Raw genomic sequence first — 27,478 nt, forward strand, 5'->3', positions numbered from 1 at the left:
TCAAAAGTCATTTTGGCCAAATCATTGTTTAGATGTACTGGTGTTTCCCATCTGTTTTCCTGGTTGATGGGGGTTCCCTGTGGACTGGGGAGTCCAGGACTAGGGAGGAGCTGTGGTTTTTGTACAAGAACAGAGAATGCCCACAAAGTAAAGAAAGTATTGTGGGAGGACAAAAGCCTTTACAGTACCAAAGAAAGAAATCACACTGCTCTATTTGTCAGAATAGGTGGAAACACATCCAGGCTATATGCTTTTAATCATCCTTACTGGCAGCAGTCAAAATTCCAATAAAATAAACCTTAAGACTACTGTTTATAAAACAGATTTGAGTGACCTTGAATGTTTTTTAAACTCCAGTTAATCATGAACAAACTCATACTGGGTTCATATGCGGTGCATTAATCATCAAGTGTATGAAATCAGTTACCTAATAAAATTAAATTAAATCTCAATTTACCAAAACGTTAACATGCTAACAATTACCAACTTTTTAAAGTCACACTGTAAATATGAAATGAAGAAAACACGAGAATCACTATACCAAACAATGTAATTGAAGTTAAAATGCTATTTTCAGTGGTTCTTTTTAGAGAAAATAACAAATTGTTTACTTTAATGTGGTGACATTTTATTTTGTGATTAATTTTAAAATAACATTGTAAAAACTACAAACTCATTTTAATTTGACAAGCATTTGGTAATTAATTTTCAAACAATGCTATGGGAACCCAGAAAGCACTCTTCCTTTGACATGTATTTTATAATTTATTTTAAAACAATGCTGCACAAATCTGCAAAGGCATAATTCATTTGGGAGTTCATTAATTATGCAAATGAGTTGCAATTAACAAATCTGTTCCAAGGATGGCATTTGCATAATAATGAACTTCATGTTTGTGACATTATTTAATAAGATACCTTTGTGCATTTTTAAACAAAACACTCTTGTGAATACTATATGATGAGATGGGGTTGAAAATGGACATCTAGTCAATGAGATTCAAAACTGTACCCAGAAAAATGTTAAAATAAACAATTATATATAATTCAAATAATAAATATGGATATTCTCTTTAAAGCACAGGGGTTTTGATTAATCTCAGCTTCCCTAAATAGCATAAGACTTTAATTTACATTTACAAAGACCAGTATACAAATTAGGCTAAAGCAAGATGAAACAAGGAAAACCATAAATTTAATTTTAATATTTCAAGTGACGGTAGGTCATATGCTCACTGTACACCCAAATCTTAAAACACACACTTTTCAATAGGAAGGAAAATGTTACATTGAGTCAAAACCCCGCTCCTTTCTCAGGGATTATGGCAGGATGACCATGAAATTCATTTGACATTCATTTATTCAATCAATAATCATCTGGGACAAACTGTTACATTAGGATAAATCAAAAGAAGAATAAAATGTATGTCCACCTTCAAGTGGCGTGAAGCCTGAGGGACATAGACATATAAACACTAAAACTCAGTGAAAGTTATCTTTTAAGAGAGAGAAAAATGCAAAGTGTTACAGGAATAAGAATAACTCAGTTTGGTGAAATTCAGGAAGATGTCAAAGATAGAAAAGGGTTGAAATGATTTGCATTTGAAATGTTTGAAGGATGAGAAGTTTGTCAGTGGGTTAGAAGGTTAGGGTATTGGAGAAAAAGGAAACTTCATATATAAAGCCATGAAATAGTGAATGATGGAGATGTGTTTGAGAAAATGGTAGGAAGGTTATTGTGACTTGAAGTAGGGGGTTTGGGTTTGGGAATAAATGCTTTTGGAGCATGACTTTTTAGGAGTCTTAGAGATCCGGTGAAATTTTAGAAAGATAATGAGAGCAGTGTCATAGTAGGTGGGTTTAGAAGGGACAGAGCAACAGAGAGTATCTTGAGTGATGGGTGATACATATCTTGGGTATAGGGTGAGATCAGGTGGGCTTATCAGCAAAGTATTTGGCATTCCAAATCAATGTGATTCTGTGATGACCATATGATTTTATGATTCTGTGATGTTTTTCCTGTTTGTTCTTTACTTGTGTTTTTAGCTTCTCTGGTCACATCTTAGTCTGACACTAAGAATGCCTTAGGAATTACTCCATGCCCCAGCTGCACCAACTTTCTGCAGCTAAACAGATCTTTCAAACCCAGTCCTGTCTACCCTCCACTTAACTGACATCTGCTCTTCCAAACTATATCCTCATGGCTTAGAAATTGTAGTGAATAAGTAATAATGGATGAAACTACACAAAGACAGTAATCCAACCAGACAAGCAGACTGATAAGAACCCTTAGAACCATCTGGCATTGCCAAACTTTGTTCCAGAATCTCATGGTAAAAAGACGATGAAAAGAAACAAAGGGGAATGTTCATGATACTAAAATTTAACAGCCTTTCTCCAACTCAGAGGCAGGCATTGTTTTTATTTTGTTTTGCTTTGCTTTAGTTTATTTTCTTTTGTTTGTTTTTAGCAGAAGGATGCCCACATCATTCAGCTTCCGTTTTTATTTAATAAGGGTTTTTTCTTCAGTGGTGTACTCCTGCTGACAGTCAGCAAGTCTTGTCATCACTCCCACAAAAGGGAAAATGGGGAGGTGACCATTTATGATTTCTTGGCCAGCCAGCATCCATTCTCACTTTTTACCATTGTTTCCTTTGGAGAATTGTCTTTTCCTCGCTGTGTGTAGTTCTGGAGTGGTGGTAAAGCTAGGTCCTTTCTATTCTATTCTGTTCCTGTCACGAGATCCCATTAGGCCTTGACCTGAATTCAGTCACTAAAACTCTCTCTCCTGGGACCTTGAATATTGGTCAGAGTGTTAAAAACACTGGAGAAATAGTCAAGTTTCATTTCCTTTGTGGTGGCTGGACAAGTGCCCTGCTTATTCTAAACCTGGTTCACTAGTTGCCTTTGAAGTCTCATGAACTCCCCCACATTCTTCCATAAAATTCCCATTCCCTTTTGCTGTCATTGCTGAAGAACTCCAACAGAAGCACTGTGGAATCACAAAATGGTAATATTAGCCTCCCCCTCATAAGTTTTCTCTTAGGTCAGAAATAATCAGAGCTTCTGAAGTGATATAAGAAAACAGTCTAAGGAAAATGATACTTTGAACAAATGAAGTATAAACAAAGGTAAAGGCTGTATAATGTCTAATAATGGCATTGATCCCTAGTAACTGGAAGCAGAGATTGAAAACCTTTTAGAAGTTTACAGAGATTCAGGTAATTTAACTGTCTGGTCCCTCCACCTTCACACCATCTCCCCAGCCTATCTCTATCCCCACATCTTAAAGAGAGATTGACAAGTGTGCCTGTATTGTGACGTCTCGAAAGTAGGAATGAATGGCTTAGCCAGAGAGTAATGACCCTGATGTTGAAAATAGATATGCTCACGTCAGCTCCAAGACCTTGAACATCAAGGCATGATATCTGTGCAGAAGAGCTAGCTAACTAAAAATGACTTCCAGCTGTCTCTGAAATGCACCACATTTAAAAGTGTAGAAAACAAAAAAAATTTTTAATTATAGCAGTGTAGTAGTTGCACTGGATATAGCCATTAAAGTAGCAATTATGTTTATATTTGATCCTGACAGGAATTATATGACCGTATACACACTAGATTACAGAATGAAAATTTCCATCAAGCACATGGATAGTTTGAAATCTCTGGATACTGGGCATTATGATAAAATGCCATACAGAGAATTAGTGAGGGAGAAAAAAGTATTATCAGGGCAAATACTGTCCTCTTTCAATTTGTATCATAGTACATGTGGAAGACGGAAGAAACACCTTACGACCCACGTACTTGTCTGATGATGCCATGCAAGCTTCAGACAAGCTTTGAAGTTCTTCTTTCTCTGTTTATGTTCCTGAGATCCTCACCAAGCATTCCCCACATACTTAGGGTGTTGTGGATGCTGTTCTTGCCACATGCCCACAAACAGTGAGGCAGTGACCTTCCTTTTCCCAGGCACGGGTATCAGCCATAATCTATTCAGAAGGACTTCCTTCTCATGTCCTCCCTTTAGAAATCCAGTTGCCAGAAATGGTTAGTCTCTTGGAGTTAAACCAGGCTGCTGTCAGCAGGCATTTTTAAGTTGATATCTGAGTGCTTCATGGAACATAGCATTTTCTGTGGTTTAACTTCATCGGCATGTGAGGCCAAAGGAGGTTTAGACTTTTACTAGATGCAAGATGATTAAAAAAAAAAGTTGACTAACATGCAGTGCCTGTTTACATCAGCAATTCTCATCACTAGGTGGGGCTTCTGAGATTTGCAGTTCTTTTTCTTTTTCTTCTTTATTTTCTGTGTCTGGCCTACAGTATTCTGACTGATAGAAAGGACTGACTTGATGTTCATGCTCTGTTATTCTGTGTGTATTTTGATGACGTTCCATGCCAAGCAGACAGCTGCAGCAATAACGAAAAGCAGAACTGCAGGGGAAAAGAAGCTGTTGTTTTCCGTGGCATTATTAACTCTTTAATTTTAAATAAAGTAAAAAGAATATGCCCTGTCATACTATACAGTTAGAAGGTGGAGTAACTCAGAAGGGATTTTGTGTTTCAGGGCTCTTTGTACAGCCTTCCCAGGTTGCCTCAGCATCTGCTGCACTGTTTACTGCCTTACTCAGACTGGCCCTGACGAGGGCTCTAGAGACAAATGCCTGGTTGTTGGTTGGTCTCCCATGGTAATAGGATACTTTATCTGTTACTAAGAGCTGCCTGTGTGGTCTGTACTCCGTTCCCCCCAACTGAGGCTGGTGGTGTTGAGCGTGAGGAGCCATTCCGTGAAGCTGGTGGCCCCCTAGGGCTCTGTGAGGGGGTCTGTTAAGACAGGGTTAGGAAGCAGTTCACACACATTCTAGTGTATGGCATTCTCACCTCATATCCAAGGGTTATCAATGGCGAAGGAATAAAAGAGGAAAATATACTATTCTCAGAAGAGAGAAGTCCTCAGGAGGTGGCAAGTTCCTTCACTGGGAGGCAGTATTAAGACCATAGACTTTGGTTCAGGATTCATTTCCTAGTTCTAACCTCCTCAGTTTCCTTATTCATGAGAAAGAGATAATAGCACCTACTCTTCAGGGTTGTTTTGAGATATGTGTGTGTGTGTGTGTATCATACCAACACTATACATATAAATTTTTTTTTAATTAAAAGCCTAAAGAAGTATGGATGTATGTATATGTATATATATATAAAATGGCCTGTAGGAAGAACTTTGAACAGTGACTGGAATTAAGTTTTCATTAAAGAGCAGTATCATTATTATCCTTATATCCTTCATCTGTAGTCCTGTGTATAATGAGAAACTGAAGGTCATACAGCCCTTCCCAGTAACAGCAGAACTGAAATAATACTTGTCCTCTTATTATCTTGGATTAGATCCCTGTAATAGAACCCATATGAATAATGACTTTGAAAAGATATGTTTGTTTCTCTGTCACAGAAAAGTCTGGAGTTAAGCAGCCCAGGCTGGTGTGACAGGAGCACAGTCAAGAGGAATCCACAGCCCTTTCATTCTTTGACTCCCATTCTGTCCTCAGGTTTGCCTCATAATTCCCGATGGCAGCCAGAGCTCCTTTCATCACATCTGTGGTCCAAACATCAGGAATAAGGAACAAAAAGTTAAACCTCCCTGCCGAATAAGTTGGCTTTAAGCAACCCACCCAGAAGTCTGTTGCCTCTCATGGGCCAGAACCTGGTAACTTGATGACCTCACTGCTGCAGAGGAGGAAGAGAATGTAGTCTTTAGATTGCTTGTATTTCTTCCCCAAGTGAAAATGTGTTGTTGGAAGGAGAGGATGGATATTGGTTGGCATCTCACAGTCTCTGGTCCTTCTTCATTCTCGGGGGGAAGGGAGAACCACTCAAGAGCTGATCCTAGGCCCAAATGTGGATCAAGGCTTGCTTTACATGCGGGTGCTTTTACTGACTTAATTGAGCCAGAGATGAAAGGGTTATAGAGGAACGACCATAACATAAAGTAGAGAACCAGAAGATTGTACACTGTCCAGATCAATGACCCCCTTGTACTCTTCAGCCATTTCTCGATGGTTTTTTCTCTATATTGCGCAGAGCATTTGGCCTTGTTGACCCTTAGCAAGTTATAAATTAGCCCCTTCATCCTACAGAGAAAAAGTGCTATCCACTCAAATGTAGTACATTCTATATATTTTTTATTTGAAATGCAATAATTAAAAACATAATGTGTTCACTCACACAATTATGTCATCAGCTTATTGAAAGTATCCAGAGACTTAAAAATATATATTAACTGATGTAGTGACAAAGTAACATCCATAAAAATTCATAATTTAGCTTAATTTAGCTTAATTTTTCTTAGCTAAATAAACATAACCAAACTGTTGCTTCATTTAGATTCAAACATATAATCTGGAAACGGACTTCAATTCTAGCTTTTTCCTAGAGAATGTTTGGGACCAGGAAGAAGTGGTAAATTTTTAAATATAATTATCAGGAAGGACTTTTAACATTTTATTATTTTTATTTGGCATATATATATATATATATATCTACAAACTATCTTTTGAGAGTGATTTAATTTTATAAATCCATTACTTCTGGTGGTCTCAAATTAACAATTATTCAAGAATTATGAATTAATAAATGAGATGTCTTGTGAAAGTGATTTATGAGATGAAGAACAATATGCATATTCTTGTCTACTTCTGGTTATAATAATGTTGGAAAACATTGCATTCATTTCATAGCAGAACAATTATAACTCAAACTGTGAATCTGAATGAAATGAAAAAAAATAAAATGCCCACTTCCACAAAGAACTTGGAGGAATTATTTAGACTATTTGTGTCTAAATATCCAAAAGATGGAGAAGGGGAAAAAAATCATCACCCTACAGTGGAAATCAGGTTAAAAGGCAGCCATGAACAAAAGAGCAATTGACATGGAAGAAAAGCCCGTAAAGAATGAAGAGATCGTGAGTTCAGAAGTCAAAGGCCTTCATTGAAGACTCGGGCTCTTTGCTTCCCGCGGCTCTACCACCTTGCACTCCCCCAACAAAGGGCTGTTCTTTGCCTGGATCACCACTCTTACTTCTGTGACCCTACTTCCTTTCCCTGAAACTTAGACTGACCTCCCCTTCGAAAGAGAAAACACTTAGCTCCCCAGAATCTCTCTCAATCGAGGTCTATAGGTTAGAAATTCTCCAGGAAATTTCTTTTGACTTAGAGTTCATATGCTGGACAGTCCCACTATATGCTAAGAGACCCATTTAAAGTCTGAAAAGTCAAAGAAGAGTGATATTGTCAGATACTTAGAGATGGGTGGAGTACTTTCTGGGTCCTGGGACACCTAAATCCCTACATTTTGTAAACTGTATGTAATCAGTACCAATCCAATGGAACCTGAAAAAGTAGAGCTTGATGTTTTGAATAATAGTAACTCAGGGCCTTTCTGATGTTGAGTGGGTCAAAATGAAACTTTTTCTAATGAGGAAAGCCATCTCCTTCATGTGATAAAGGCTATTTTCAAAAGTCAGAGGACCAGCACTGTTTAACAGATCATCTTCGACAGCTGTACAAGTTCAACAGTGAAATAATTAGATATTCCAGAGTGCTGTCATTTGATATGAGGTGCCAAGACAAGGGCTCTGAGGCTGTGAGGCAAGAGTTGGTAACACAATGAGGGGGAAAAAAAAGCGTGAATGGAACGAGTAATGCGGAGTGGAATTAAGATTCTGCACTTGCTTCACTGAAGATTTGTACTCCAGAAAATCCCAAACCTAAATAAAGTAGGGCCTGGAATGTTGGAAAGCTTTCAGAGATGGGAACATGTGTGAAGCTGCCAAATGGGTCATTGTTTCTAAAAATGATGTGTCCCACGATGACAGCAAACTTGTTCTTCAGGCAGCTGGCATTCATTTCTGTGAGTGCTCCAATACTTCTTTCTTGATTTGTCCAGAATATGTTCTATTCTGACAAGGCTAGAGAGGAATCCACATGTGTTGCCAAATTGGAGACTTTGACTATTTGGGGGTTTTGCATTTTATGAATATCCTTTTCATTTGGTAAATGTTACTGTAATATCTAGGAAAAGGAGAAGGAATAGGTCAGGCTGAGCATTTCATTGTCGTCAGTTCAGAAACCTTAGAACTCAGAGGCTGAAAATAGCGTTCTGTTAATGAGCTCCTTTTCTGTAAGTTCAGAGGACTGATTTATTGTTTATTTTAGTTATTTTTCATCCTGATTATGCCTTAAGAGGAAGTCTTTCCAATTGTGTTCGCCTTTGATAAGCATCTGTTAGATTTGGTTTTGTTCTTGTTTGGTTTGTTGACTTTATTGGTGATAGTTGGAAATGGTTTAGTGTAGAGATACTTATTATTTTCCAAAGACTGGTCTCTGGAAAACTGACATGTGTCTTCCACTGTGTTCTTGCAGTCCCCTCACACTTACACCTACCCTAGTCAGCTGTTTTTCAGTGTCCTTGTCTTAACTGAAAGCTTTACCATTTACGCAAAGCTGGGAGTCATCCTCTGTTACATCTGTTTTACCCCACATGCAATCAATCACTCAGTCTTGACAGTTCTGCCTCAGAGATGTCTTCAAAATCTGTTGCTTCTCCTTTCTCGTTGTCTCTCTCTGAGGCTACTGAAGTGACTTCCGACCAGGATTCCACTCTCTCTCCTTCCCCTCCCTTGCCCCTCCCTAACTACTACTGGTAAGCATAGGCAATACCTACAGACTTGTTTCTCTGATTAAAGGCTTCCATTTGTCCCCAGTTACCTGCAGGATGAACTCCGCTGTCACGAGTAAGGCACCTAGGCTACTTCTTATCCTAGCTCAGTTCATCTTCCCAGCCTCATCCCCTGCCACGTCCTCGCATGCCCTCTGCTTCTAGCCACCGGCCATCTCACTGTTCTCTAAGTCTATGCTTTTGCTCTTCTGTATCCCTACACATGCAGACCTTGAGCCTTGAAAGCCTTTCCTCATCCTCTTTGCCAGGCTGTTTGTTACCACAGCCCAGCCTAAGTGCCTCTTGACCACAACACCTTTCCCTGCAAGCCAGGAAGAGTGTGCTGCTCCTTGAAGCCTGCTGAAACCTGTGTTCTAGCATGTGCCATGTTTTGTTGGAATCCTTTTCTGCTTGGGTGCCTCTAAATATTCTGAGAGTTCAATGATAGCAAAAACTGTGCTTCATTCTCCTTCTGATCCCCCCTCCCAAGCATAGGACCTGGACGAAGCAGGAAGCTTGGGAAGAGCTTGGTGACCAACTGATTCTGTAAGGCAGACATTTCAGATTGCTATACGCTGTAAGAGCAAGTCATCTGTCAGCATTCTCTGAGAAAACCCTACACACAGGCAGGGATTTTTAGCAGCAAGGAAGTTCTGCATAAAATCCATAAATGGAGCTGCAATAGCAAGGTCTTAAATGGGAATATACCCTGCTGACAGTTGTCCATTCATCCACCCACTAGTTCATTCAACAAATGTTTTCGAATATCCACTCAGTGCCAGGCACTTTGCTAGATTGCATCAGCTTTAACAGCTGTGGGGAAAGATTGGGTAGCCTTTACAGGCATACTGGGAGACTCAGCTAATTCTCCCAGCAATATTCCCTAGGAAAATGAACAACAGATTATGTATGAGTGTACACTATACATATACATATATACAAAGAAATATTAAAAATATCTTAACCACCAACAGGGCACAGACACTAACCAATAAGGTTGATACATTTACTTTCCCCTGAAGCCCTTATTCACAAAAAAAGTATACTGACATGGTATGGAAAAGGGTAGGAGAAGGCACAAAAATGATCTCCCAGCAAGCCTAGGACCTAAGGTGCAGCTCTGAAGAGAGATTCTAAAGTTTCTCCATCTGTATTTCTTTTCTGTCTCACAGGCTGAAAAATCAGTAATGAATTGGAGATCGAAGCATCTTTGTATTTTTTGCGTAGCCACAAACCATTGGTATCCATCTTCTAAATACAGTCAATCTCTGTGCTGAGAAACATGGCATTACTTTTTTTTTTTTTAAGGTAGCTTTTTGTAAATAACAGGGCAGTGGTCAACCAAGAGACGATAAACCCAATCTTTACTGCAACCCAATCCTTACGGGCAGAGCTGATAATGATCAGTCAGTTGCATGCTATTTCGCAGCTGATACCTCTTCCAACAAAAAAAAAAAAGGAAAAAATGATATTAATTGCGAAAGTTTCACAGATGTCTGCAGCAGTTGACCAGAGCTCCTGGGTTATTGCTTGTCAGACTATTAATGGGTTTGGCTAACCATGACAGTCATTACTTTTCCCCCTCCTGTGAGCTACTTCCTGTGTAATTTATGCATAGGTTTTGCCAAGATTTGACAACTTTCAGGATATTAACATAAAATTAGACTGCAGAGCTGAACAATGGGTGGCTTTAAAATTAGCTGTGGTGAAAACCAATCAAACAGAATTGGCTTTTCCTTTGCCTTACTGCTACGTTTATTATTGATGTCTTTCTTTCTGCATGTAAGAGTTCACGTTGGCAATTCTGCAGATTAGAGGGAAAAGGAAGGGCTAAGAGGGAGTGTGATAGCCTGTGACTCTGGAGAAATGGTTCTTTGTAACCCAGACAAGCTCCCCACATATCGAAAGCCTGATTATCGCTTAAAACGAACTTGTGCAGCACCGATTCCTGAATTCACCAAAACACACCCACTTTTTGTAGCTCACGCGAGAGGAGAACTTCGCTGTTTCCATCTCTTGGTTCCACACAGCTTGCTCTGTGAATGCCATTACAGAATGCGATGTGTGTGTTAATAAGCCAGGACATCTGGTAACCAGCTTTTTTCTGATTCATTAACTGACTCTGCTTCTGTGGCCAGAGGGGACGAGAGGAGAAACTGGAAGGTTTTGCTTTTAGCAAATGGGCACTTGATGTATGCCTTGCTTTCTTGGTCTTGCCTCAACTTTCAAATTTTACCCTTAGGTTAGCATTTTAAATGCAAGCAGCCTTTGGTAGGCAGGATCTTGTCCCATATAAAAAACAGGCAGTACTTAAATCAGCCTATGCAGTCTGAGAATGCAGGAAAGAAGAAAGGAATCTTAGAAATCTGATCCCCTAAATCCTATTTTAAAGAGGAGGGGAGTGGGAGAATTTACTTGAGATCACACAGATATAGTTGTGGCATAGCAGACCAGACTCCAGGGCTCTTGACCCTCAATCCAGCCTTTCTACCTCAACACATTGCTTTCACTAACTTTGGCTTTTTATTTGCCTTACTGATACTTTTTGGGTCACCAAGCATTGCTTGATTTTTCTTTTTCGCCCTTTCATGCATATGCCTTTAGAACATTTAAGGAGACTACAAGTGCTGAATCAGTCCTCCTGCCTCCTTTAATAAGTGATTAGGGACCCAGTCAAGCATTTATAAAAGGTACTTAGGGGTAGTTAATTTAAACTTTTGACGAATGGACAACTTTAATCCAGATTGTTAACCACCCTGGGGAATAGAAGTAACTAACTGGAATACAGTGGACTCTAAAATGGAAAATAGAGCAAGATTATGAAGACCTCTCAACAATCAAGGTGTTTAAAAATTTAAAACATACTATCATCCTATCAGAAAGATTTTTTTTAACCTCCTTATTGAAGTAAATCAGGTCCAAATGCTCAAGAGAGTGATAGAGTAAAAGAAGTCTGCCTTGACAGTACATGTTGGGAGATGAAATGGACAATGAAGTTTCCATATGTTGTTTTTATGCAGTAATTAGAAACTGTCACACGCCGTTTCATTTTTTCATTTCCTTGGGCTTATTTGCATGTTGGAACTTCCTTTGGAGCAGAATGGAGAGCAGCATCAAGCTGGCACCCAGTTGAAATGAGGAGCAGCGGCTTGTGGGCGTCCTCCCCACCTCAGAGGCAGGAAGCAAGCCAGAGGCAGGTAGCGTCAAGGCGCGGAGGACAGCTGAGCTGTGATCGGTGCAGCTGCCCTGGATGCCTTTCACGTGGCACCTCGTCCTGCCTGGGTGGAAGTGCTGACCGAGCCCTCCAGTTGGTCATTATGGACCACTTTGGCTCCCCTAAACTGATCTCCCTTTTAAAGCACTTTCATTTCATCCCAATTATCTTCCATTCTCTATTTGCCTGAGCAGACTCGAAGGCAGGGTACCCTATCCTTCCTATTGCCAGGCACAATATGGTTCCTGTGGGTCCTTAGGAAATCTAAATAAATAACCTTTTCATGTCCAGATCCTTATATTTCCTGTCTTTTTAGAAGTCCTCAGCATTGTAAAAAAAAAAAAAACAACCCCCAAAACAAAAAACAAAAAAACCCAAAACTGAAATAGACTAAGCAGTATTTATTTAATGAAGACTGTGGCTAGGAGATGTGTACTCCAGAACTCTTTTGAATGTCAGCTGTGTTCTAAAAATCTACTGCTCTCTGCTACTAAGCTGTTACTAGTGAACCGGGAAATCCAAGGAAGCTGGTGGTAGAAACTTCATTTGTCTAAAATGGGTTATCTATCTGGGCAGCTATTCAACTGAATTCTTACATGACCAGGAACCGTAAGAAGAATTGAAATACATGGGCACGATTTGACTCATGACACAGTAAAAGAATTTCCAAAAATCACATTATTGTCAGAAAGAAATTCCCTGAGAAGTTTAAAATGCCATCTTAATTAAATCCTTTAAATAAATCATTTGTTTAAAAATAAAGATAACCATTGAGAAAAAAATGAAAAAGAAACTCTAATTGATCCTACCTGCAGAGGCAAGCATAATTACTATTTTGATATTTATCTTTGGCTGCTTTGAGTGTGAGCGTGGATATATTTTATATAAATTTTTCACACTAAAAAAGATGATTAGTAATGAAGCTAGTGTTTTATAAAACTTTTCCGGCGTAAAAGCCATCAAGAACATTTTTCCATGACAAATATTTCTACTACATCATCTTAATGACTGTGTAGTCTTCTACCCTATAGGCATTCTGTATTTTATTTAGGCAATCTCCTTTTTTTTAGACTTCTGGAATGTTGTAAATTTTTTTCCTGTTACAATCAATGTGATGATCATTGTTGAATATTCATCTTAGGTATATCTTTATTTATTTGGGATATATTTTCAGAAGTAGAAGTGCTTAGCAAAATGCTATGCCCATTTTTAAGGCTTTTGGTATATACTGCTGTTAGCCTTCCAGAAAAGTTGTATTAATTGAGAATCCCACCGGCAGCGCATGAGGCATTTGTTTCCTTGCTTTCCTGCCAGCACTCGGCGTTATGGTTCTTTTTAATCTTTGCTAATCTGAGTGGTGAAAAATGATGTCTCTTTGTTGTTTTAATTAATTCATTCTTGAAACCAGCATTTCTGGAGATAGCATGGCACCCACTTGCTCTTATACATGATTGACTGTATCAGTAGTTATACTTAGAATTCATGATTACTTGTATTTTATAGTACTGTCATGGTTTTACAGCATGTAAAACTAATTTGTTTAGACCGCGAGGCTGTTTGATCTCCTGGAAAATACAGATTTATGTAAATAAAACACGAGGGCTATCTTCTTCCTTGTGTCTGGGAAGATACAAAAGACGATAAAATTTAAAAGCCGGATTTTGCTGGGTGCTGAGGGAGAAAGGAGGGAGATGGCTGCAAGATAACAATGTTATTGGTCAGCCCAGTGGATGGCATCCGTTGGCTGCAGCTTGACTGCTAGAGGTGACTGTGTTGGTATCTGTAACATGTTGATGTGTGAAGTGAAAAAATGAATCCCATTCCTCAGGAGAGTCCTGCATATGTCAAGTATATTGTCTCATTAAGCCAATCCATTTATCAACCCACTGAATGCCAATTAAATTGCACAGGATGGTGCAGGTATATGGTGGGCTGTTGGTGCCAAACTTTATTACAGCTGAGCTTTCCTGGCGCAGTATGTTCCACCCAGCAAAATGGCAGACACATCAAAGCCAAATTAAATGTTCTTGAAATAATGCCTTTAAAGAGGACGAAATGCCACAACCTGGCAGAAGAGAACGTGAAATGTAATGTCAGTTCTTAGTGTACTTTTAGTTCCAATGAAGATGTCAAGGCTCAGATCCAGCCAGTGCCAAATGTCTTCACAGCGTGCAAATTAGATCAGTGTAATTTCATCAGGAGAATGATCAGACTCTGCTGTAGTTATGGCTGAATTCACTGCTTCTGCCGAGGGCTGGGCTGAGGACCGTGGGGCCCAGCTGAGCTCATGCTGCTGCCGTCCTCAGAAAGAGAGCGAGCCTGATCTAATGCATTGTTCTCTTGATACCATGTTGAAAGTCATTCCCACCTCTCAGACTCATCGCTAAATGAGCATCTAACATCGATTACATCTAACATAGAATGATTTTGTTTGGAATTTTTAAAAAAACCTGTTTAGTGAAAATTAAACCCCGAGTAAGTGAAATACTAAGCCAGATGCCAGGATGGTATTAGAAGAGCCTTATGTTTGTGATTAAACATGAAATTTGTATGAAAACGTATAGATATTGCTATTAAATACTTAAAATATTCAAATTCCAGGTATTTTGGAAATATATATATAAATAACCTAATACATTGATATAATGAAAAGCATTCATAAGAGACACTGGAAGTAGATAAAATGGTAATACAAAATAAGGACGACTGAAAATCTCTCACAGAAAAACAGAAGCCCGATAAGAATGCTGTGACTAATTTTCAGTGTTAAGTATAGGAGAAATGAGCAGGGTATCTGTCTTGGGAAGGAAACTCTAAGTGGTTTAAAATTTGGAATAAATTGAAATAAACTGATTTTATCACAAGGTCACTTATCATTATGAAATTGTTTCCCATTTTAAAATCATTTCTTAATGCAGCACTGTTAACTATACTCCAAAGTGTTATTTTAGTTTAAAAGTCTATTTTTCTTTTCCTTTTCACACGTAGTTTTCCACCAGAGCAGTAGTATTAAGATTCCTCCTTTAATTTGTTGTCATATCCTCAGGAAAGAAAACGAAATCCCAGCCCTTGGGGGACATTCCCAAGAGCAGCTGGAGAATTTGCAGTTTCATGTTTGAAAAAGTTGTGGTTGATTTTCAGCCTTTTCAGGTCATATCATTCTGCTAATACAATAATAATACACGTTTTAATTCCTATTTGTGTGTTTTAAGATTTTGTTGTATGATCTTTAAAATATAGATTAACAGTGCTAATTAATGAAGAAGAAAATTGAAAATACCCATAATTCATTATCCAGACATAACAATGCCAATGCTTTTATATTTTTTTTCTAGTCTTGAGTCAGTATACACCTGATTTTTTTTTTTCAAATTGGGGCTCTGTTGTTTATATAGTTTTATCTTCTGTCTTTGATATATTATGAGCATTTTTCTATGCCAATTGAAGTCTTAAAAGTGATTTTAATGCTACAGAATACCCTATTGTGTATAACATCCCCTGTTATTAGATATTTGTATCAGTATTTAGTTATTTACCTTCACGATGAACATCCTTATAAATAAACCTTTGTCCATATCTAATTAATTTCTATGGACAGATTTCTAAGTACTGGAATTACTGAGTTGAAGTCATAAATTTTCAAAGTTCTTATTATTACTGTGCTATTTCTCAGAATCTACCTATAAATCTACAGTTTATACCTCCAAGAAAAACAATATCTTTGCAAAATCAGATCCATAAAACAATTCATCTGTATATTCTGACAGACATATTATGACTTCTACATTTCAAACCTTAAATTTTACAGAAATGGAATGAAGAATAGTTTAGAACACTCAAGATCTATATGAAATCTGAGAGTAAGACTATGGCTGCCTTCCTTCTGTTGTTACTTACACTGAAAGATGTGTGTTCACTCTCAAGTTACTGGAAAAATGATTTAATTGATTGGTACAATTAACTTAGAACACGTTTAGAGTCAATGAAAAATTATTGTTCCAAGCCTTGAAACTATTTTGGCATTCTCCGAGTGTATTTAATTGGTATAGACAAACCAGTAATTTACAAAAAGCTACTGTTTCTCTGAATTACTTTTCATTCCTGTACATCCCTTCAGAATCATTTAGACTGCACTGTGGAACTTTCTCTCTTGTCCAATTTTAGCAATAGGCACAAGACCCAAGGCTATCTCTGGGGCTTGCCAAGACCCAGATGCCAGGCCTTGGAACATCCTAGTAGCAACATCTGGCCTTTTGGTGAGCTCCACAGACCATTGTGCCCTTGGCTTGGAACTGCCCCTGGGGATAGATACTACATGGTCAGACAATCTACTGGTACTTGGGCTGGTACTCTCTGAGGGAACATTTGCCTTTCTGCAAACTTTGAATATATAGTAGATAATACTAGAGCAACTAGTTATGTAGAAAAATGTTTTCTATGCAAAATAATTTTTTTAAAAGTCTTACATTTTTAGTTTAATTGCTAGTGTTGCATTCCAGCCTAGTTTCCAGCTGTCTGAATTTTTTCAGGAGTCAAGAGAGAAACAGTGACTATTTCAGTTCTGGAAATATGTTGAACAACTGTACCAAATTCATGAAAAGTGGACAGATTTGCATTCAGGGGTGGCTTATATTATTTCTGATAGTTGAAAAAATTATTAATACCTCCAAGACACTGCCTCAAAAATAACTTTCCTAGTTTATTGTGTTGAAGAATACTTTCTAAATGAATACAGTATTATGACCCACTATGATAATTGACTTTCTGTCATTGGATGACTAAAGAACTGTTTTAATGTCTTTTCAATCAAGGGATTAATATCTATGTTCAAATACCAATACCAATAATTTATTTAAAGTATTATCAATTTAGCATAAGGAGTGATCCCAACTGTTTCCCTTTTTGAGTATGCAAGATTAGTCAGAAACAAGAAAAAACACAATTAAATTAACATATTGCCTCTAACAATTTTTTATTTTTCAAGTGAAAAGACAAAAATGCATTTATGAATATTTTGCCTTGTATGTGGTAAATAAGATCTAATACCACATCAAAACACAAGGGCTTCTTCAGATAAATCCTTATTCTATTATTTTTAGAAGTTGCTAGAATTTAGCTCCTTAATAAACAGTTTATCATGAGTTTATGAAAAATGTAATTTATTTTCATTGATACTGCAGTGTTCAAATTTTCACACTTCCTTGAAAGTATATTTTCCATAAAAGTTCAAAATCAGAAATTTGTTTCCATTCATTTTGAGTGTTTAATATTTTTAAAGCATTTTTAAAGAAAACATTATATAATCTTTGAGTTAAAGTACTAAATGAGTGATTAGCGTTTGCTACCATAAATGCAAGTTGTGTACATATAAATGTCTTTTTTCTGCAATGAAAGCAGAGGAACTTCCTATTAGATATCAAATGAATATTTACCTACCTTTCAAAAGAAGTAGGAAAAATCCTGCTACAAGGACCATTTAAATGTGGCTTCCCTAATATCTAAATTATTAAGGTTGAAGATCAATTTGATAGAATGTGGAAAGACAGTTAAGCTCAGTGTGATGAGAACTGTTGATTGGGTAGCAAAATTGGGTAGCAGATGGTCAGTTGAAGACATTCAGGTTTTGATATCTCTGCTTTATTATAAAGGGGATAATTTCTTTTTTATCTAAGGACTCTGAAAGCAACCAAATTGGCCCAAATGACATGGATTAATATAACTTGTTTTGTAAAACCATCAGCTAGGACTATAACTAATTACTGCATGAATCAGACAACTAAGAGAGAGGTCACTTGGCACCAGGCTCAGATTCAGCAATGATGTAGAAACTACTGAACCACATTTAACTCTGTTCCTTTTTTCTTCAAACCTACCCTTTCTTTCAGTTCTTAAATATGTACTTTCTCATTGGCTTCTTGTCGCTATGTGCAGGATCTGAAATATTCCAGCCAAGGCAACTTCCCTTAGATAGAGGACCCAACACACAGTGAAATCACTGGTCACAACTTTCTCTTGTCACTGGCTGCAGTGAGCAGTGTGACATCAGGGCTAGATTAGCTTTGTTCTACTTGTTCTTTCCGAATTTGATTCTAATGGTCACTCTCATCTCTCTGTTGTCTGAACAAACTGGGAAAAACTTTTATTCTATCCCTACAGGATAAAAAAATCTTTGGGCTGGCAATCAGCAGCCCAAATCTGGGCAGAACAGGAACCCATCGCTGCTTTGGCCCTGTCACAGGTAATCTCTTCAGCTCATGTTTTCTTCCTACTTGAGGGCAGTGATGGCATCAGCATAGCCATCTCCAGCCAGAGCCTGAGACTGAAGCAATAAGCTACAGTATGGGTGTGGGTAGGAGGTGGGAGCAGGGACGTACTGACATGGGCAGAGGCTCGCCTAACTGGGAGGGTGGCTACCCTTTGAGAAATAGGGAACTATAAAGTTACAAGCTTCATATTGGGCAAGAATATTCTGCCAGTGAGGTTGGGATTAAGAAGCAATTATAATTTTTTTGTACAGAGAAGTAGCATTCGTGCAAATACAGCTGCTTGGAAATTTCCAGTTTTGTCTTTCTTGTATTTTTTTCTCTTCTTATACCCTTCTTTATCCCTTGCCTCTTTTTGCTCTTCTCTTAAAAAACTTTTGTTAGGTGATGTCAACAAAAGAGAGAGAGTAAGAAATTCTGAAAGTTCTCTCCCCCATAAAAGCAATGAGAAAATTGGCAAAAGTGGTCAGAATCAATTTCTTCAAAAGTTTGGGAATTAACCAAAGGATTTCAAGAATTCAGGAAGCATTTATTCAAGAAAGCCGAATCATGGTAAGAACAGTGAGTTTTGGGTCATTTTAACTTGCCCTGTTCTCATCCACGCTCTCCAGCTCAGTGACGGCCTTGAAAACTAACAGCCTGTAATCACAGTGAAAACCAGCAGTCTGGCAGCCATTACAAGGAGCAGAATATAGTTGGAGTGCCTTCAAAGTTCTGTTCCCAGAGAACTGGCATTATTTGACCTTACTTAGAGCTCTGATGTGAAAGGTCTTTTCTCTGGGGCTATTTAAAAAAATAATTACAGGAAATTATTAGCATTATGGCTGCCTGAGTCATGGATAACAGTTGGAGCAAACAATAGGCTAATCAAAAAGCTTAAAAGGAAAAGTTGGGAAATGAGATGTCCACAGGGACTTTGGGAAGATCCAAGATATTCCTGGTAATCTAGAAAGCTGCCCAGGGCTGTGTGTATTCTCAGGAAGGACCCCAAAAGGCCTGAAGTTCTCACCCTTGGCTAACACTGAGGTTCTGCACAAGCTGGAAGTGAAGGCTAAGGCAGAGTTCTCAACTGCCTGGCTCAGTGATGAAGGTATATCCCAACATGCACACAGAGCTTTTTGTCAAAGTTTAGGAGACTCAGTGGTTCTAAGCATTGAGAGGAAATGTATACCTAATTATCAGCTGACAACTAACCTGAGCAGAGATTTCAGTGGCCAAAAATAACGAAGAAAGCAGACTTTACAGAGTTAGGTCAGAAAAGTCACCAAATAACAACAAACAGCATTAGCAACGAACTTCGGGGAGGGGGAGATTCTGATTTCCATAGTTGCCGCATTATATTATTTAATATGTCATTTTTTTCCAACAAAAATCTATGAAACATGCAAAGAAATAAGAAATGTGGCTTATAAGATGAAAAGAGCAATCAATAGAAAATTTTCCTTAGGAAGCTCAGATATTGGACTAAAAGTAAACAAAGACTTCAAATCATCCATTTTAACTATGTTCCAAGAACAAAAAGAAACCATGTTTAAAGAACAAAAGTATGGGAATGATGTCTCATTCTGAAGGATAGTTTTACTGGATAATAGGATTCTTAGCTGGCATTCTTTTTCTTTTTAGCATTTTGAATGTGTCATCCCTCAGCTTTCTGGCTTTCATGATTTCTGGTAGAAATCAGCTGTTAAGTATATCGAGGATTCCTTGTCTGAGATGAGTTGCATCTCCCTTGCTGTCTTAAAGAATCCCAATTTGCTTTTGCCTTTCAAAAAATGTGGTATGTTGAGATGTTGTCCTTAATTTTATCCTACTTGGAGTTTATTGAGCTCCTTAGATGTGTAAATTTATGTTTTTCATTAGATGTGTATAGGTTTGAGTCTTTATTTTTAAGTATTTTTTCTGCCTCTTTCTCTCCTCTCCTGCTGTGATTTCCTTTAGGCTTATGTTAATATGCTTCATGATATTTTACAGAGCCTGGGATATTCTTCAGACTGGATAATCTCAATTGACCTGTCTTCAAGTTCACTTACTCTTCTGCCTCTCAATTCTGTTATTGAGCACTTTTAATGAGTTTTTCCTTTTTGTTATTGTTCTTTCTGATGCTGGAATATATATATTCTTTTTTTAAAAAATAATTTCTGTCTCTATATTGGTATTCTCTACTTAGAGAAAACATGTAGAAAATGTGAATATATCTATAACAAGTAAAGATACTGAATTAGCAGTCAAAAAAAATCTCACAAAGTAAAGCCTAAGACCAGATTACTTCACTGATGAAAGCTAGTAAACCATTAGAGAGAATTAATACCAATAAATTGCAAATTCTTCCAAAAAACAAAGAGGAAAGAATACATCAAAACTCATTGTATGAGACCAATATTGCCATGATACCAAAGCTAAACAAAGATAACACAAAAAACTATAAATGAATACTCTTTATAAGTATAGATCCCCCAAATTATTAACAAAATAATATCAAACTGAATCAAGTAACATATAAAAAGTATGAAATGCCCTGTCAAAGGGGATTTAAGGTTAGTTTAACATTTGAAATTCAGTTGTATATATATTAAAAGGCAAAAACATATGACCATCTCAATAGACACAGAAAAAGCATTGACAAAATCCAATATCCTTTTTTGATAAAAATACTTAACAAGCTAAACATAAAATTTTTTCAACCTGAAAAGCACATACTAGCAACCAGAGAATACATAGAATGTTTCTGCTTCACAGGACATCAAGAAATTGAAAAGACAATACAGACATTGGGTATGGCAGTTATTAATTAGAAACAACACAAAAGGTATAAAATGTGAAAGAAATAATTGATAATATGAACTTCCTCAAAATTGAAAGTTTCTGTTCTGTGAAAGACAATGTTAGTAGAATAAAAAGTCTAACCACAGACTGGGAGAAAATATTTACAAAAGATAAAATATTTGATCAAGGACTATTATCCAAAATATAAAAGAAACTCTCAAGATTCCATAATAAGAAAACATGAAATCCAATTAGAAAATGAGCCAAAGACCTTAACAGATACCTCACCAAAGAAGATAAACAGATGGCAAATAAACATATGCAAAGATGTTCCACATTATATGTTGTCAGGGAAGTGCAAATTAAAACATCAATGAGATACCACTACTACACACCTATTAAAATGTCCAGAATCTGGAACACTGACAGCACCAAATGCTGTTGAGGATGTGGAGCAACAGGAACCCTTGTTCATTGCTACTAAAAATGCAAAATAATACATCCACTTTGGAAAACAGTTTGGTGATTTCTTATAAACCTAAATATACTCTTATATGATCAAGTAGTTGTGCTCATTTAGCCAAAGGAGTTGAAAAATTGTGTCCACACAAAAGCCTGAATACAGATGTTTATATCAGCTTTGTCCATGATTGTCATAACTTAGAAGCAACCGAGATGTCCTTTAGTAAGTGAATGAATAAATAGACTGTGGTACGTCAGACAATAGAATATTATTCAACACTAAAAAGAACTGTGCTGTGAAGCCATGAAAAGCCATGGGGAACCTTACATGCCTATTAGTAAGTGAAAGAAGTCAATCTGAAAAGAACTTAATCATGCAAATTATATGAAAAGGCAAAATTATGAGGACAGGGAAAACAGTAGTAGCTGCCAGGTATTAGGGGAAGGGAGGAATGAGTGGGCAGAGCACAGACCATTCTTAGGGCAATCAATGAAACGCTTCTGCTTGATATTACATGGTTGACTCATGTCATCATGCATCTGTCCAAACCTACTGAATATACAACATCAAGAGTGAAACCTAAAGTGAACTGTAGACTTTGACTGATTATGATGTATCAGTGTAGGTTCATCACTTGTAAAAAATGTACCACTCTGTGGAGGATGTTGATAGAGGGGGGAGTCTATGCATGTTTGGGGTCAAGGAGCATAAAAGAAAAATCTTTACCTTCTTCTCAATCTTGCTGTGAACCTAAAACTGCTCTTAAAAAGCAGTCATTCATATATATATGAAAATATTTGCAAAGCATCTCCCTGATAAGAATCTAGTATTCCACGTATGAAACTGTCACTACTCAAGTATTTTTTAAAAGCTACACAATGATAAAAGGGAAAAGGATTTTTATAGACATTTCTCCAAAGAAGATATACAAAAAGCATATGGAAATATGTGCAACATCAATAAGCATCAGGGAAATGCAAATCAAAACCAAAATAAGATGACACTTAACACCCACCAGCATGGCAGTAATCAAAAAGCTGGACAATAAAATGTGATGGCAAGAATATGGGAAAATTGGAGCCCTCATGCATTGCTGGTGTGAATGTAAAATGATGCAGCCAGTTTGGAAAACAGTTTGGCAGTTATATTAAGTATAAAGTTATCATCTGATACAGCAATTCCATTTCTAGGGATATACCCAAGAGAATTGAAAATATGTATCTACAGCAAAACTTGTACACAAATGTTCGTAGCAACTTTATTTATAACAGCCAGAGAGTAGAAACAACCCAAATGATCATCACTGCTGATTTCATAAGCAAAATGTGATACATCTACACAGTGGAATATTCTTCAGCCATAAAAATGAATGAAGTACTGACTCATGCTACAACAAGAATGAACCTTGAAAACATTGTGCCAAGAGAAAGAAACCAGACACAAAAGGCCACATGTTACATGAATTCATTTATATGAAATATTCAGAATAGGCAAATCTATAGAGGCAGAAAATCAATTAGTGGTTGCCAAGGGCTAGAGCGGGAAATGGGAGATGACTGCTGTTGGGTTTGAGGTTGCTCTGGGGCTGATGAAAATGTTTTAGGATTAGATAGTGATGATGGATGTGCAGTCTTGTAAATATATGAAAAATATAAGCTGAATGGTACACTTTAAAAATGGTATATTCTGTCATGTAAATTTGATCTTAACAAAACATTCACTCATGACCTCCATCCACCTACCCACCCTAATAATTATATATAGTCATAGTGGTGAAGGATGGTTCTATGTGGTCAGATTCATACTGACAAGGGAAGGAAATTTTTGACTTCCTCTTCGCCCGTATTAAGCTTTTAGTTAGCCCATGTGCAGTGATCCTATTCCATCCTCTCTGAGTCCTCCACACATCACCATTTTATACAGCAAAAACCATTATTAACACTGCAGGTAAGCTGGAGAGAAACTCAGTTTAAAAGGGCAATAAAATACGTTGTATGTGAAAAGAAGTGATCAGAATCTTCCGTAAAACTAGGCTGATAATATCACTCCTGCTTTGTGAACCCCGCAGATCTCCCTATTACCTTCAGGAAAGTGTCCACATTCCTTATTATGACCTGCAGGGCTGCTAGAATGCTAACCCAACTTCCCAGAATCATGTATGCCCTCTCTAAACTCTTGTCACAGTGAATCATTCACTGTTTTCTTATAATAAGAGTTTTTCATGAGTCACAACCCTTAAGTGTACTTTTACTTCAGACTGGGAAGTAGGATATCTTTGGTTGACTTGCCTTAGAATGATTTTATAGTTTTCTTAAAAAACACAAATTAATGGCTCAGTAGTTACTATGTATATATAACTCAACCAATGAATTATAGGTCTGTTTCCTTTGATAAATGTGATCTGTTACACATAAGATACTATCATCCTGAATATTATCTGTGTTAAGAAAAATTACCTAAAATTTAGGAATAAGACAAAGTAGGACTGTATGTTCTTTCAGTGTTATACTGGAGCATTGTTTGTCTAGGGAAATGGAGCTTTGTTTATTTGACTCTTAATTACTGGTTAAGGCCCAGACTCTGTGTTGCATGTTAATTTATAGATTTTTATTTGGTAGAGATACAAATGAATTCTTCTTGATAAAAAAGTTAACCACAGATGTTGCAGTTTAACTGACCACAGAATATTATGTTATTTTGTATCTAACACAGCAATCTTTAAAAAACTCTTTTTTATTGAAGTATAGTCAGTGTTAATTTCTGGTGTATAGCATAGTGGTTCATATATATATATATATACTCCTTTTCATATTTTTCACTTTAAGCTATTACAGGGTATTGAATATAGCTCCCTGTGCTATACAGTAGGACCTTGTTGTCTATTTTATATATAGTAGTTAGTATCTGCAAATCCCAAACTCCCAAGTTTTCCCTCCACCCCATCTTTCCCCACTGGTGGCTGTAAACTTGTTCTCTATGTCTGAGTGTCTGTTTCTGTCTTGTAAATAAGTTCATTTGTCTCATTTTTTAGATTCCACATATAAGTGGTACCATGTGGTATTTTTATTTCTCTTCCTGGCTTACTTCACTTAGAATGACAGTCTCCAGGTCCATCCATGTTGCAGCAAATGGCACTATTTTATTCTTTTTTATGGCTGAGTAGTATTCCTGTGTGTGTGTGTGTGTGTGTGTGTACACCACATTTTATCCAGTCATCTGTCAGTGAACATTTAGGTTGCTGCCATGACTTGGCTATCATAAATATTGCTGCTATATGAACATAGGGGTGCATAAATCTTTTCGAATTAGTTTCCTCCAGATATATGCCCAGAAGTGGGATTGCTGCATCATAATGTAAGTTTATTTTTAGTTTTTTAGGGAATCTTCATACTGTTTTCCGTAACAGCTGCACCAACAGTGTAGGAAGGTTCCCTTTCCACACCCTCTCCAGCATTTATCATTTGTGGACTTTTGAGTGACAGCCATTCTGACTGGTGTGAGGTGATACCTCATTATAGTTTTGGTTTTCATTTCTCTGATAATTAGTGATATTGAGCATTTTTTCATGTGTCTATTGGCCATTTGTATGTCTTCATTGGAGAATTGCATGTTTAGGTCTTCTGCCCATTTTGGGGTTGAGTTGTTCGTTATTAGATTGTATGAGCTGTTTGTATATTCTGGAGATTAATCCCTTGTCAGTTGCATCAGTTACAAGTGCTTTCTCCCATTCTGTTGGCTGTCTTCTTGTTTTGTTTATAGTTCCTTTTACTGTGCAAAAGCTTATAAGTTTAATTAGTTACCATTTGTTTATTTTTACTTCTATTTCTATTGCCTTGGTACCTACCAATCTTTATTCTGGCTTTCTTTCCTCATTTTCTGTAAATACTCAGGTCCTCAAATACTCTTTGAACTAATGTTATCATCCTGCTGGTTTTCTTATTAGTGATTTGAATTAATATTAGACATGCTCTTATTCTATATTTATGTACGAGGTGTGTTATTTCATTTTACATTTCACAGTTTTACATTAAATGTTAACCTGAGCCGCCCAGTTTTCAGAAATCTTCCCAAGATTTGTCTCGTAATTTTTAACTCCAAAATATTTTTTATAAAAAAATCCATATTTAAATTAAAAATATGAGACTTTTACATTTGAAAACAACCTACTTTCTCATAGCCCAATGCATTAAGTATGGTTGATGAGCAGAGAACCTTGTAGGCATATGCCCCTTTCTGCATCTGTTTCTTCAGAGTAATGTAAATTCTATGTCCTATTTTCACTCACAGACAGGTCCTTGAAGGGATATTATTTATGAAGTGGAGAAATAAAGCACTCTGGTTCAAATGATGTAATAGCAATCTGATTAATAGAATCCATGTAAAATTCTTGACATTCATTTGCTTTCATTGAATGCCTAATCATAACCCCCAGATGTTAAATGTTAGACTTTTTTAAAAAATGTGGTCATGTAGTATGTGAACATTTGGTCTGTCTTCTTCTACAGATTTAAGTTATTACCCATTTTGAGATCCCCTTAAGTTGTTCTACATCCTCAAGCCACTTTTTACCCAACAAATGTTAACAAAAATGCTTTTGGATAAAATGCATTCACTAATACTGAAAAATGCTGATATTGATAGAATAGCAGCTTGAGTTTTTGGATATTCGTTTATAAGTGTTACCCACAAAAAATTTCAAAAAACAAGTCAATATGTAGCAAAAAAGGGCAAACATGCTTCGAAAATTGTATATGCAAAATGAAAGATGACAGACATGATGTATGTGGATTGAAAAGAAAGGAAAGAGAGGCTGTCATCAGTTTTATTAAAGCCATGAGGCTTGCAGGTTAACTGAGAGCAAGGTAGACTTACATTCTGGATATTCAAGTCCTGGGCTTTTTTCCTTGGTTTATTACCTTGATGCAGTAACTGCAGACTTGTACCTTATACCAATTTATTTTTTAAATCCTTCTGTCTTATAAATTACCTGAATTTTCAACATTTTATTTTACATCTTACTTCTCTAAACACCAATAATACCATATTTTGTAAATTTTCCTGAGTTTTTTAATTTGCTTTTTTGTGTGTTTTATTTAAGCATAAAAATCTGAATTAAATATATACACTTCAAATGGAAATTTAAAATTCTTTGTGGAAAGTAATGGCTGTTTTTATGCCACAAGATAAATGAGTCAAAGAACAATTCTAAGTGAATTTGCGTGGTTTCGATAACTTTTGGGGAAATGGATTATTGGTTTCTGCTTTAATTCAGACAAGAAACAAAGGATTTTGTGTATAAAAGATTTTTCAATATGCTTAATTGCTATGGTCGAAGTTTCTTTTATCTCCCTGATGAATTACTTCTGTATTATGAAGAAATGACTCTCTAAAGGACAGGGATTTATTACACCTGAGCCTTCCTGGTCCCACTTGTACCACATGCTGCTTAATAATTTGCAATGATTTAGGAAGATTGCCATAACCACTCAATTAAACAATCGCTTTGGATGCAACTTATAGCATGAGGCACATCCTTAGTACACATTTAGAACTGTCTTGTTAATTAGACAGAATTCGGCAACCACTGTGTTCTGAGTATCCCAGACAGCAGACGACCTACCCTGGAGGACTAAAGGTAGTCACTCGCTCTCTTTGGTCCAACTAGGCAGATGCGGGGTTGCCATCGAGTAGAAACGGAGCCATGGAGACAAAGAAGTAGGCTAAGATTTGGGAAACTGGATTTCTCTTGATTTAGTTGATCCTTAGGTAATGATACTCTGAGCATCAGTTTCCTCCTCAATATAGCATGAGAGCTATAGTTGATAATTTCTTTGACATTTCCCTAATCAATGGCACACTTCTGTGTAAGTTATGTTAAAGGTAGGAATATCTTGCAAAATATGACCAAGGTATGTATGGAAAGTCTCAGTGGCTTATTTCTGTGCTGCATCCTGCAGCAACATAATGAAAAGTCAAACACTATAAGGCAGGATAACATAATTTCAAACTGTAGCTGTCAAAATTTTTAATTACTGCTGGGCCAATGATATAGAATTGC

The 27,478-nt window shown here is 37.0% G+C and overlaps 1 long non-coding RNA gene across 1 annotated transcript in view; it reads left to right on the forward strand.

The window, feature by feature from the left end:
- The window catches only part of LOC140696628 (uncharacterized), a 229,391-nt gene extending 211,268 nt beyond the window's left edge, over positions 1-18,123 (forward strand). Inside the window, exon 4 of the long non-coding RNA XR_012073133.1 lies at positions 18,088-18,123. This is a non-coding gene — a long non-coding RNA (uncharacterized lncRNA). The remainder of the gene's footprint in view (positions 1-18,087) is intronic.
- The last annotated feature ends 9,355 nt before the right edge of the window (positions 18,124-27,478 follow it).

This window comes from Vicugna pacos, chromosome 5 (assembly GCF_048564905.1).
Source record: "Vicugna pacos chromosome 5, VicPac4, whole genome shotgun sequence".
Lineage (NCBI taxonomy): Eukaryota > Metazoa > Chordata > Mammalia > Artiodactyla > Camelidae > Vicugna > Vicugna pacos.